The following is a 12,756-nucleotide window of genomic DNA, read 5'->3' as shown; positions in this document are numbered from 1 at the left end:
TTAGTCTTATTGAATACCAGAATATCATCCAAATAAACAATAAAAAACTTACTCAAAAATCTCTTGAGAACTTCATTCATCAACCTCATGAAAGTATTGGGTTCATTAGTCAAACCAAAAGGCATTACCCACCATTCATACAAACTATCTTTTGTCTTGAAAGCAGTCTTCCATTTATCACCTTCTCTGATTTTGATATGATGATAACCACTTTTAAATCAATCTTGGTAAAATACTTTGCTCCACTCAAACAATCAATTATGTCATCCATCCTTGGCATAGCAAACCTATATTTCATTGTGATCTAATTAATAGCTCTAGAATCAATGCAAATGCTCCATTCTCCATTCTTCTTTGGTGCTAATACAACAGGTACAACACATGGACTCAAGCTTTCCCTGATCAAACTTTTATGCAACAACTCATACAGTTATCTACTAAGTTTTTCATTCTCTATAGGTGTCAATCTATATGGTGCTTTATTTAGCAAACTAGCTCTAGGAATCAGGTCCATATAATGATTTATACTTCTTACTAGTTGTAAACCATTAGGTATATCCTCTATAACAATATCTATATAATCATTCAACAAACTTTTAATTTCTACTGGAACTTGGTCACTATTATGAACTTATGTTGTCACTCAATTACTAGTAACCTTTGTCACTCAGTTATTATTGTCTGCCATTCAGTCATCACTATTTTCTGTCACTCAGTTACTACTAGCACAACTTTGTCTTCTAGGAATTATGGAAAAATAGGTTTGGTTCTTCTTTAATTCCTTTTCAAATTGCTTTCCATTGACCACACAAACTCAAACGGTAGTACAATTAACCTCATTGAGACTTTCAATCAAAGGAAACAATACTTGCTTTCTTTTATTCACCCAAAGAGTATATCCATTCAATATTCCATTATGTATAACATATCTATCATATTGCCAAGGTCTACCCAATAGAATATGACAAAAATCCATAGTGTAAGAATTTTCCTTAGGGAAAAGTTCACCCAAGAACTAAGAACTCAAACATAAGCACAACTGTAGACCAAAAATAGTATGATTAGAATAACAATGTATTCAATTAATATCAATGAAAGTACACTAGGAGTGCCTGTATATAAAGGCCTTTGAAATGCATCTAGAATGCCTAGGAATCAACATCATGATAAGTCATACAACTATGCACATGTTCACTAGATATGGGTTATCCTCCATTAAGCACATTAGTAAGTGTGATGATGAGAGGATAAGCCTACAATGGTGTAGCACACAAATTTATGTTGTAGACAAAATGTGCTAAAAAGGGAGTATGAGTAATTATTTTGTCTACATGACAACTCAATGAATGATGCAAACTCCAATGCTATAGACACCATGTGCTAAATTAGAGTTGCGTACATCTGTGTTGTTAACATGACAACTTATAAAGGTATGCAAACTCCTAAGTCTCTCACAAAATAAATAATAAAATAATGCATTAACCTAAGTAGACTTAAGTAAAGTGTAAATAGTAAATATGTATTTACACCAACACCCCCCTTAAGTGCAACTTAGGGGAATGCCCTTAAGCTTATGAAAACTAGGATGAAATGCATAATGGGTCCTAGCTACTAGGCCATATTAGGTACCCATGTACATAATGAAATGCAATCTCTCATAAAGCAGAGAAAGAGGGAAAACCTCATGCAAAAAATCCTCCCCCAAAAAGAGAGATGAAAAGACTAGATGCATGGATGGATGGAGTAATCAAGCCCCCCCATTACAACATACATCAAGTATATACAAGAGTGGAGAATGAGAAGAACAAGCCCTCATAAGAGGAAAAAGTCCCCTCTCCCCCCCCACCCCCCCTCCCCCATAAGAAAGAAGAGGAAGAGAGACAAGGTAGTCCCCCCACCTCCCCCAAATGAAGAATGCCAACTAATGATTCCTACTCCAAGGAAGAAGCTAGTTCAAGAGTGTAGAATGATATTCCTCCCCTTTGGAAGAAACACTAGCAAAGATACAATCCTAAAGATGTATGTGGCCCTAAAACCTACTCAAGTGTCCCTGTGTTGATGCTGATGGTTGCCCCTTCCAACAGTGCTGAAAAGAACGAATGCAGATCTAGCAAGGATGTCTATTGAACCTGTTCCAATGAACCATCTATCTCCTCAACTGATAAAGAGACCTCCAAAAATTGCTATTCATAAGGATCCACAATCATGTCAACTTGTGAAGATTGATCATATAGAGAATGGACATGAAGGTCAGAGTGAGCCCTCACAACAATTGTAGAAGGATCATCTTCATCAAAGAGAAGATGTAAATCATCAATGATGTCTCCCAACTCCACTACGTGTGATTCCATGAAAAAACCTAAAATGTTTGCTATGTAGTCATCCCCTGTTGCTGAAGCTGGAAGACAAGGTGGACCCTATTGTGCTAGACCTATCACTGTGGCAATATATGAATCTGGACTATACTGATACTGTGACCTCTCGCTACAACTGTCAATAGAACCCCACATATATGAATCTGTTGAAGCACTATCGTTGGTGTCACAATCAATTTCCATAGTATATGAAGAGTGAAGAGGATTAGAGGATAAGCTGGGTGAACTTTCCTCAAAGTGTACATCCTTCTCCACAAAAATCTTATGTGTCTTAGGATCCATAAGTTTGTATGCCTTAGCACCATCTTCATATTTGTTGAAAGTACAAGGCCTAGGTGTTCGTGCCTTGCATCCCCTGGAAGATAAGTTTTCCCATGCTGACAACTGAAGAATTTGAACTGACTCACAACAAGTTTTTTGCCGCACCATGCCTCAACAGGAGTCTTACCATCTAAGGCATTATGAGGAGACTTATTAAGTATGTGAGTGGCACTACTAATAGCTTCGACTTCTAGTGTAGGATCAAGAGACTTGGCTTATGTCATACAACTTGCCATGGACTTAAGAGTTCTAATCCTTAGTACTGCAACATCTATCTTGTGCGGGCTGAATGCTTGTGGATTTTGAAGATCTATTCCCTTAAGTTTACAAAAGTCTTTAAGTCTTCTATCCAGATATCTGCTTTCATTGTCCATCCAAAGAACCTTGATGGCTTTCCTTGATTTCTGTTCAACATGAATTTTGAAGTCTTGAAGCTTATCAACCACTTCATTCTTATGATGAAGGAAGTAGACGCATGTGAAATGCAAAAAGTCACCAACAAAAATAAGGATGTAGTGGCCCTGGCTAACTGATGTCACTACAAAAGATCCTACTAAAACCATGTGAACTAATTGAAGAACAATTGTTGCTCTAGAAGACTTGCCTTTATCATACTTCTCTTCTAGATGTATATCCAGTGAACATGATGAACACTCACCTTTAAAAAAGTTGATGTTAGGTAGACCTTTGACCATGTGTTTTGAGAAAAGTTGTTGAAGATAGCGGAAGGCAAGATGACCAAACTGCTCATGCCATAATTTAGTTTGTGGATGTGAGTTAAAGTGAGTTAGCAAGGCATGTGAAGGAGACTTAGGCACAAAGTGGGAGAAGGAATAAAGCCCCTTGTCATTATTGACTTTCCCCACTGTAACCAATGAATCATCTTTTAGACTTTGCACCATTACTGAATCTGGAAGGAACTCTACTTTGTTGCCATCTCCAAGGTGAGTGATTTGGTAAGTTGAGAGTAGACTGGAGCTTAGGTTTGGAACATAGAGAATGTCTTTGAATTCACCATTTTCCATCTTCACATTTCCTTTCCCTTCAACTTCCATTTTAGTATCATCTCCCACAAAGATGTGTGGTACCTGTGACTGCTTCAATGAAGAAAAGTCTTCCTTTGAAGAACCCATATGATAGGAGGAACCTAAGTCAAGAATCCATTCTGAAGAAGAATTTGTATTTTCCATAAGTGCTTACCCTTTTGCCTTTGAAGAGGTTGGAGTTGAATCCTTGGAAGTACCTAGCACTTGAATTTTTTTCTTCCTGAGTAGGTTTTCCAACTCATCAATTCTCTTAGTCTTGCAATGATGCTCATCATGATTTGGCTTCTTGCAATATACACAAAAAAAGTGTGTCCTTTTCATTACTTCCCTTCTTGTTAGAAGAAGAATTGCCCTGCTATGAGGAGGATTGTTGTATCTTAGATTGTGATTTTTTCTTCCATTGCTTCTTCTTGTTGGTGTTAGAACTCCTTCCTCCTTGACTTGATTAGTTCTCATGACTAGCCACCAATGCTTTGGTCTTTGATGTTGTGAGAAATCCCAAATCTATCAAGTGAGATTGTTGAACAATCAACATCTCTGCAAAAGCATCAAATGTAGGCTTTTGGAAAGCATTTCCCATGGTTAACCTATGAGCATTATAACTCAAAACAAAGGAAGCATACTCTGAAGGTAGCCTCTTCAGGATGTGATGAATCAACTTGTCATCCTTCATGGGATTTTCACAATCTTTAAGTAGTGCCCTATACTCATTAGCTTTGTTGATGTAATCCTAAATTGTGTCAAAGCTCTTTGGATCCAATAGAAGTAGATTGTCCTCAATTTGGAAACCCTTTTCCTCATCCACCTTACCATACAATGCTTCAAGTTTGTCCCATGCAGGTTTGGCTTCCTTGAAACTGGCAATGTGAAAGAAGAGATCTCTATGTACACAACTCCTTATAATTCCCAAAGCCCGATTGTTTATAATTTCCCAATCAATGAGTTCTTTAGCATCAGTGGGTTTTGGAATTGTACCATCAACATAAAGATTTAGACCTTTTGCCATTAATCTACTCCATACAATATCTTTCCATGTAAAATAATTGTGTGAAGTTAGAAGTGGAACTTTAGGTGAATCCATAATGCAGAAAAGTAAAAGAGCACAAAAGAGAGACATAAGAACACAATACACACCCCCCCTTTCACTCAATCAAAAGACCCCCCAAAAAAGATGCTTTTGGCACTTTATATGTGGTGCTATACAATAGGCCACTTGTCAAAATGTACAAAGTGGACTTCTAATTTTGCTTTTTACAACTACCTTTTGATGCCCAAATCTATCACTAAGCACTGTAGCTCAGATGTACAATAATTTTGAAAAGTAATCAAAGTATTACAATGCAAAAAAGGCCCTAATTTTGACAATGATATTTTTGTCTATACAACCCTAGAATCTAATTATAGACCTAGAAAGTAGACAAGAAACAACACATTTTCAAAAAAAAAACTTTAAAAAGTGTCCAAATGAGCCCGTATGAAGTGTTTGAAGTTGCAAAATGTAGGATTGCACAGGTATAGTCACCAAAAAATGCAATTTCTAAAAAATCCTTACACCAAAACCAAAAAAGAACACCACCACTAAAAAGTTTAGGAAATTCTATCCAAAATAAAAATAAATGGCACTTGATTTGGAGTCTAGATGACTGAGTTATGGGCTCTCAAAGTTAGGCTGCCAAATCAAAAATGCATTTGAAGAGGGGCCTAAGTAGAAAACTGTGTGCTTAAATTTGATGATTAAACAATCGTCATTGCAATTAGAAAATGTCTAAAAATGATGGTCAAATAACCATCATATTTAACTACATTTCTAGCTGACGTTAGCGAAAAAAACTCCCTTGGTGATGTGGCACACTAACTGGACTATACGGTGTACAAAAAATGATGATGTCATTATAGGATTTTGCTGATGTGGGTCATACAGACCTTGCATGTCAATGGGGACACGTGGAAAAGTGCAGTTGTTCTGAGTTGGCACTGTTGATAGTTGATGTGGCTTTATGAAAAATGACATGGTAAAAGGTTTGGATCCGTTGATTGGGATGACAGATAGTTGTGTAAGAAAAGATGACATGTTCTAGTGCTGATTAGGTGGGGTCTACGTGGATGGGTCCTATTGCGGACACATGGTGGGTAAAATGTGGGCCCGTGTGAAAGGTGCAAAGGATGTGGCTATTGTGTGGCAGGCTACAAAGTAATGACACATGTCCCGAAGCAGGTTCTCGATGGGAACTTGTGTAGGCTAGAATATCCTTTGAAACATAATATTCAATGGTCAATGTTGGTGCTTTTCCTTTGGTGATGTGTCCTTCTTAGCATACGGGGTGCCACGCATCTGCGTACGTGGCTGGTAGAAGATTTCTGGGTGGACAGAAAATAATGTTGGGTCTGTCATCGGTCAAGTAAATGCAAATAGAATGTGCGTTGAAAAAACCTAACTCTTTGTTAGAAAAACCAAAGTGTACTGGTCGGGAAATAAGTTTATTTATGCCTAAACAGTGGGTGTTTAATCCCACATCAATGGGAATGACACCCTCCGCATTATGTGAAAGGAGACTCTCGCAAGATTAGGTAGCAAAGGAAGACCCGCCAGAGGTGGTGTATGTTGTCGCTCGTCGATGAATGTATTATTGTCGATAGTTGGATTAAAATCCCACAATCATTGTGGGAGTTTCGTGCAGGAGTTTATAAATTGAAACCTGCAGGGCTTAAACCAAAGCTGAGTGCCAAATTTGTGAAGCTCGTCAATGTATTAGCTAAGGCCAGTCTCGATCGATGAAGTTTGGGTGTGATCGCTTGCTTTGTGTGATTGCCTAGCTAGAAATGTGTCTACTACTGTAATGAAGGAATATTCTACAGACTGAAGAGAATATTCTTTGCACCAAATGGAATATTCCATGCTACAAGGTCGAGGTGTGATTGCCCGGTTCTGCAAAAAAAAATTCTCTACTACCCAAAGGGTAATTTTTTTTTGAAAAAATACAAATGAAAATGGCAGAGAAAAAAATAATTCCAGATCTGAATTAAATTAAATTACAAATCTAAAAGATCATACTAGTCCTTGTAAGTCAGGGCCTTCGGGTGCTGATTTACAAAAAAAATTTGTCTCACAATCGACTTTGGGCTAGGGTAGTCAAATTTATAGCCAATTTGCACTAAATTGACATTCTAGATGCAATCGCATGGGCTGTTCTAGCTCTAGATGCTCTCAATTTCTATGGTACTCCAAATCTAGGCTGAGGTGCTAAAGCAACAGTGGTCTCGAATGGTTATGTGAAGAGAGATTCTCTAAGCTCTGATACCATGTAAGAATTTGCCTTAGTAAAAAATTCACCCAAGAACTAAGAACTCAAACACAAGCACAACTATAGACTAGAAAAAGTATGATCAGAATAACAATGTATTGAATTCAATGTCAATGAAAGTACACTAGGATTGGTTGTATATAAAGGCTTCTAAGATGCATTTAGAATGCCTAAGAATCAACATCATGATAAGTCATACAACAAGGCACATGTCCACTAGATATGGGTTATCCTCCATTAAGCATGGAAGTAAGTGTGATGATGAGAGGATAAGCCTACAATGGTGTAGCACACAAATTTATGTTATAGAAAACATGTGCTAAAAAGGGAGTGCAAGTAATTATGCTGTCTATATGACAACTTAGTGAATGATGCAAACTCTAGTGTTGTAGACACCATGTGCTAAATTAGAGTTGCATACTTATACGCTGTCAACATGACAACTCATAAAGGTACACAAACTCCTAAGTGTCTCACAAAATAAATAATAAAATAATACAATATAATAAAATAATGCATTAACCTAAGTAAACTTAAGTAAAGCGTAAATAGTAAATACATATTTACACCAAAACATAGGCATAACATCATACAAAACTTCATCAAAGTAATTGCCAATCTTAAATTTTATAATACATTGTTCACTTACCAATATCTTATGCTCATCCTTGATCCATGAAACATGATAAGGTTTAGGATGCTTCAACCTCTACAAATGCAACTTTGTAACCAACTCTTCTAATGCCAGATTTGTTGAAATTCCACTGTTAATGATCCTTTGCAACATTTTCCAACCATCTTTCATGTGGTCTTGAAAAGACTTCTCCTTAGGATAAGTTCCTCATCAATTTCCTTATTACACAAAGTTCTTCTCACCATTAGATTTTCTCTAGCCTTAGGTCCACTTGGTGAACCTTCAAGGTCTCCTTGAATCATAACATATTTACTAACTTCTTCATTCTCACTAGAGGATCTATGCCCTTCTTTGTCACATCTAAAACAATTACCATGAAAACCACCTCTAGAATAAGAACTACCTTTTCCTTGGTAAGAACTAGTACCTCCTCGATAATAATTACCAGCTTTCCATTTAGTCTTGTTTTTGTCATCATTCTTCCATTCATATTTTCCCTTATCTTGCATAGAATTGTCAGATCTGCCACCTTCTCCATAAGATCTACCTCTGCCTCTCTAGAATCTACCATCTCTACCTCTTTGTTTTTGTTCCTGCTTCTTTGTCAATATCTACTTAGCTTTCAAGAAATATTGGTATGCTCTTCCACACTTTCTAGTTTCATAAAACTTATCTCATATTGAATTCTACATCTACATCCATTTAGATGTCTTGCAACTTTCTCAACCCCATCATCCACATGTCTAGATCTGATGTCCAATCTTTAGAATTCCTCAATATACTCCTTCAAAGTCATGTCCTTTTTGTTAGAAATGTTTACAATAACTGGGGGGGTGAATCAATTATTCAAGGTCCAGATGTATAAATAAAACTTTTCTCAGCTTAGTGAACCCATAAAACATTTATCATCATGTATACATCCATAAGATTATGCAATCACTTAAAACTTTGTAGGTTACTATCAAATCAATTTTCAGAAATGTAAATATAAAACATAATAGATTCAGTAACACATTTGACACAATGATTTACATAGAAACCCAAATTGGGAAAAACCACCAATAACATGTTACTCTTTTTCTTTCTTCTAAAGTGATGCCCTGTGAAAGGCCAACCTTGTTAAAGGTTACAATACACATTTTTAAATGTGATCCTATTAAAGGATTTCAATCACCTTATTAGGAGTAAACCTTGTTAGAGGACTTTAGACCATTCACTTGGAATGTCACCCGATTAAAGGATTTACAAATGACTGTTAGGTCAACCTTAATCCAAAGGATTTACCTTGGGCTGATACAATTATTAGAGAGTAACAGTAAGGCTTGATATGATAACAAATAACAACTCCATTTGTTGATTACAGATCTCTATTTTAGTCCTCCATTCTACTTGGCTTTCACACATTTTAGTTCTAATAGCTTGTTCACTCTTCAAGAATTCAGACCGTTAAGCCTTCTTACTTAACATGTCAATGCAGACTCTTCACTTAGTTCACTTGATGAAGTAATACCCCTTGACTCCTTGTCTTCCTTAGGTTCTCGCACATGATAACCCTTGCTTTTGACCAGCCATCCCTATAAATAAAGAATTAAGATATTTTCTCTCATTCATTTTTCATCATCCAATTTAGGGTAAGGACAGATTAGGTAAGATTCAATGAATCTACCCCTAGTTCCATATCACTTCTAGAAACTTCTCCTTCAATCCTCTTTAAATTTGCCTCAAAATAATTTACCATGAATTTTGTGTCACTAGTTCATCAATCTTATCTTCCACCTAGTCCGGACAATCCAAGAAAACAAACTTGTTGGTTCAAATCCATTGAATTTATGATCTTTCTAATAATGTTGGCACTTGGGATTAACTTGCTTCGAATGCTCGGCACATATTGCATTGCTCAACATCCATTAAAAAATCACTCGTCACAAACTAAAGTTTACTAGTGCTTGACATCAACTAAAATTTACCCAACATCCTCTATTTTGCTCGTCATTCACTAAAATGAACTTTTACTTGGCTCTAATTGATTTTATGCTTGGCTTGCACTGGCTTTGCTCGAAACCTACTATTATTTGGTCAAGCTTGGTAGACAAAATTAGTCTATCTTGTTCTTCTAAACTTGCTTAGTGTAGCCAACCTTTGGAATCTTATGTAGATTATCAATGCACCATGATATAATTGTCTTAGATGATTCTTGTACTCCTTTGTATATCATAACTCAACCTTTCCTCTAGGTTCTTTTGTTACATCTTTTTTATCAAATCCTCTTCATCAATCAAATATATGATGGTACTTAAATCATATAAGTAGTTCTCTTACTAGCAAAAAGTAGGTTTGAGATCAGTGACAAAACAATGGCTGAAACACATTTATCATGCTTGTATCAATTTGTTTTCAACACTTTTGTCTCAAATTTTGGATCTTTCTTAACACATTAACTTGCTGATTATTATCAAAATTCCATTACCTACGAAATTTTGCTTTAACATTCATTACTATTTATCAATTGCATTCATTTGCCAATGTTCACAAAAATGGAAAAAAGTACATTGCATTGATAAAATGAGAAAATTCTTTATTTGTATTAAACAATGGCAATTTTCAATTTGGAGTTTATACATTGAAGAATTAAAGAACATGTACTGAATGAAAAAATGATCAAAATCTCTCACACAAGGCTGTGAGAGTAACCTAGTATTCATTATTCTTGTGCAAATAAGGAACATGTAAAAAAATAGAATAAATGATACAAATGAATATGCAAGAGTATGAGAAAGGGAACCAACCATTGCTTGGGGGTATATGGCTGGTCTGAGTCTGCATTCTTGAGTTGCCTTGCTGAAATTGAGTTCTTCCTAATTCCCCAAGCGTCCAACTCCTGCAAAAAGTGAAAGGAAGGTATAGGTTAGATCCATATGGATCTAAGCAATGTCTGGTTCTGCAAAAATATACATGTACACTTGTACCATTTACCCATGATCCTAATTTGAACAAGAAGAGTGAACTCAATCAATCATGGAGTAGCAATATCAGAGTCTGAAAATCAAAACCATGTATACAAGTGATTTTATTGCTAACATGTTTGTGTCATGTGTAGAAGGCAAGGAAATTGATATTTAGGTGACAAGCTAAATTGTTGATGAAGTTGTTTATAGGTGTCACGAGCCCCTGCTCGAACCCTGTAAGTCAACTCAATTAAAAAAAAAATTTCCAGATGCAAAGAAAGGAAACAAGCAACAAACAGTATTTAAGGGACATGTGAACCAAATATGAAACCTTATGCTGTAGCTAAAATAAAGAAATTGGGAATAATCATTTAAGGGACAAACTTCAAAGTTTGAAACCTTATGGTTATTTAAATATCAAATCATTATAGTCCAAGTTTAATGATCAACGAAAAAAAAATAGAGGCTAATTTTAGTGATAATGATGTTATGATAAATGAAAAAACCCAAAACAATGCAACCAACAGTTGTAACATCTGGATGATTTTGAACTTGCAAATGTTGTAGTCTTTGGTCATGAAAAAATTTCAACCAATGCAACACCGAGCATGTGAGGTAGCTATGGCTGGAAAAGATTATGCCTACTATGGTGGAAAATTTTATGCTATCAGCTGCCTAAAGTGCTCCCTCTAGGTGTGACAATTGTAATATCACCCCTGCTGTCTCTCATCCAGGACCAAATTATTACTTTGGTTGCTAAGCTTGGCACTCACAGCCACTAAAACTCAAGTAGTGTGGAAGGACATATTGAAGGTTTTGAGAATTCCTCATGCTCATGTGCTTGAAACAAGTTTTGATTGTCCAAATCTCACATATCAGGTAGTTGGGAAAAAATAAGGACCCTTTACATCAGCTTGGGAAAACAATCAGGGAGCGTTTTCATCAACAGTGTGGAATCATCTACTGCCTATCAAAAAATGAGTGCATGGATGTTTGCAAATACTTAAATGATAAGTTCTAGATCAAGATTGTATACTACCATGCAGGGCTTTCAGCTCGTAGGAGAATGGAAGTACAAAAAAGATGACACAATAGTGAGGTGCAAGTGGTGTGTGCCACTATTGTCTTTGGAATGGGCATAGACAAAGCTAATGTTAGGTTTGTGATCCACAACACACTATCCAAATTAATTGAAAGTTATTGTCAAGAATCTGGAAGGGTGGGTAGAGACAACCTTGCAGCAACGTGCATCACCTTATATCAAAAGAAGGATTTTAGTAGGATAGTTTGCATGTTAAAATTTGGAGAAAGCCACTTTATTATGATTTTTTGAGAAAGAACATAACACCCTGCGAGAAATGGTTTTCATGAAAAAGCAGCTCACAAACAAAGAACCAACAATCCATCAGTTACAGGAGTTAGTGTCGTCCCTAGCAAGAAAGGTAATAATGGCCATATCCATATTCATAAGGAAAGAACCCTATTCGGGTTTAACAATGAAAATACTACATTTCCACAGCCACAAAATGGAAAGAAGGGAAACAACGATTTCACTTAGAGAAAGCAACAAACCCAATTTGGGTTTTTTAATATCAAGTTACAACGGTGAACCTAGTTTCAAAATACAAAAAAATGTAACTAGAATCTATATATGCAGAAAATATGGCATCAAGGTAATACACAAAAAATAAACCATTCTCAGGTTTCAAAGTACTATAATCTCAAGAGTATAGAGAAAACATACCTTCAGATCTTCTTAAAATCTTTGTGCATGAAGAAACTCAATAGATCCGCCAACAAGACAATATCAACTCCACAACAAGGTCTCAACACCAAGTTCTTGAAGCCCTCATTCAAAAACTGCAAAATGAGTAAATGAAATAGGTTTGGCTTTTTTCAATGCATTATGTCCTTTACCAAATTGAACAAGCCTTTAGAGTCCATGGATATATCATGGGATTTTTATCCCTTCTCCTTATTTTGCATAAAACAAAATGTGACAAGAGGTGTTTGTTAACCTCATGGACTACTTTTATTTCTGTTGCATAGGATTCATTTTATATAAGAAATAATATTAATGTGATATTTAATATTATTTCCTTTTTTAAAAAAAATGCAAAAGAATAAGAAGGG

General features: G+C 35.9%; 1 pseudogene; it reads left to right on the top strand.

Moving 5' to 3' along the window:
* Window positions 1-5,865: 5,865 nt before the first annotated feature.
* LOC149545785 (ATP-dependent DNA helicase Q-like 1 pseudogene) lies at window positions 5,866-11,956 on the top strand (annotated as a pseudogene).
* The last annotated feature ends 800 nt before the right edge of the window (window positions 11,957-12,756 follow it).

Source organism: Cupressus sempervirens, chromosome 7 (assembly GCF_028749045.1).
Source record: "Cupressus sempervirens isolate cs-2001-9-10 chromosome 7, ASM2874904v1, whole genome shotgun sequence".
NCBI lineage: Eukaryota > Viridiplantae > Streptophyta > Pinopsida > Cupressales > Cupressaceae > Cupressus > Cupressus sempervirens.
The sequence above is the reverse complement of the archived record's forward strand: the minus strand, read 5'-3'. Positions and strand labels throughout refer to the sequence as shown.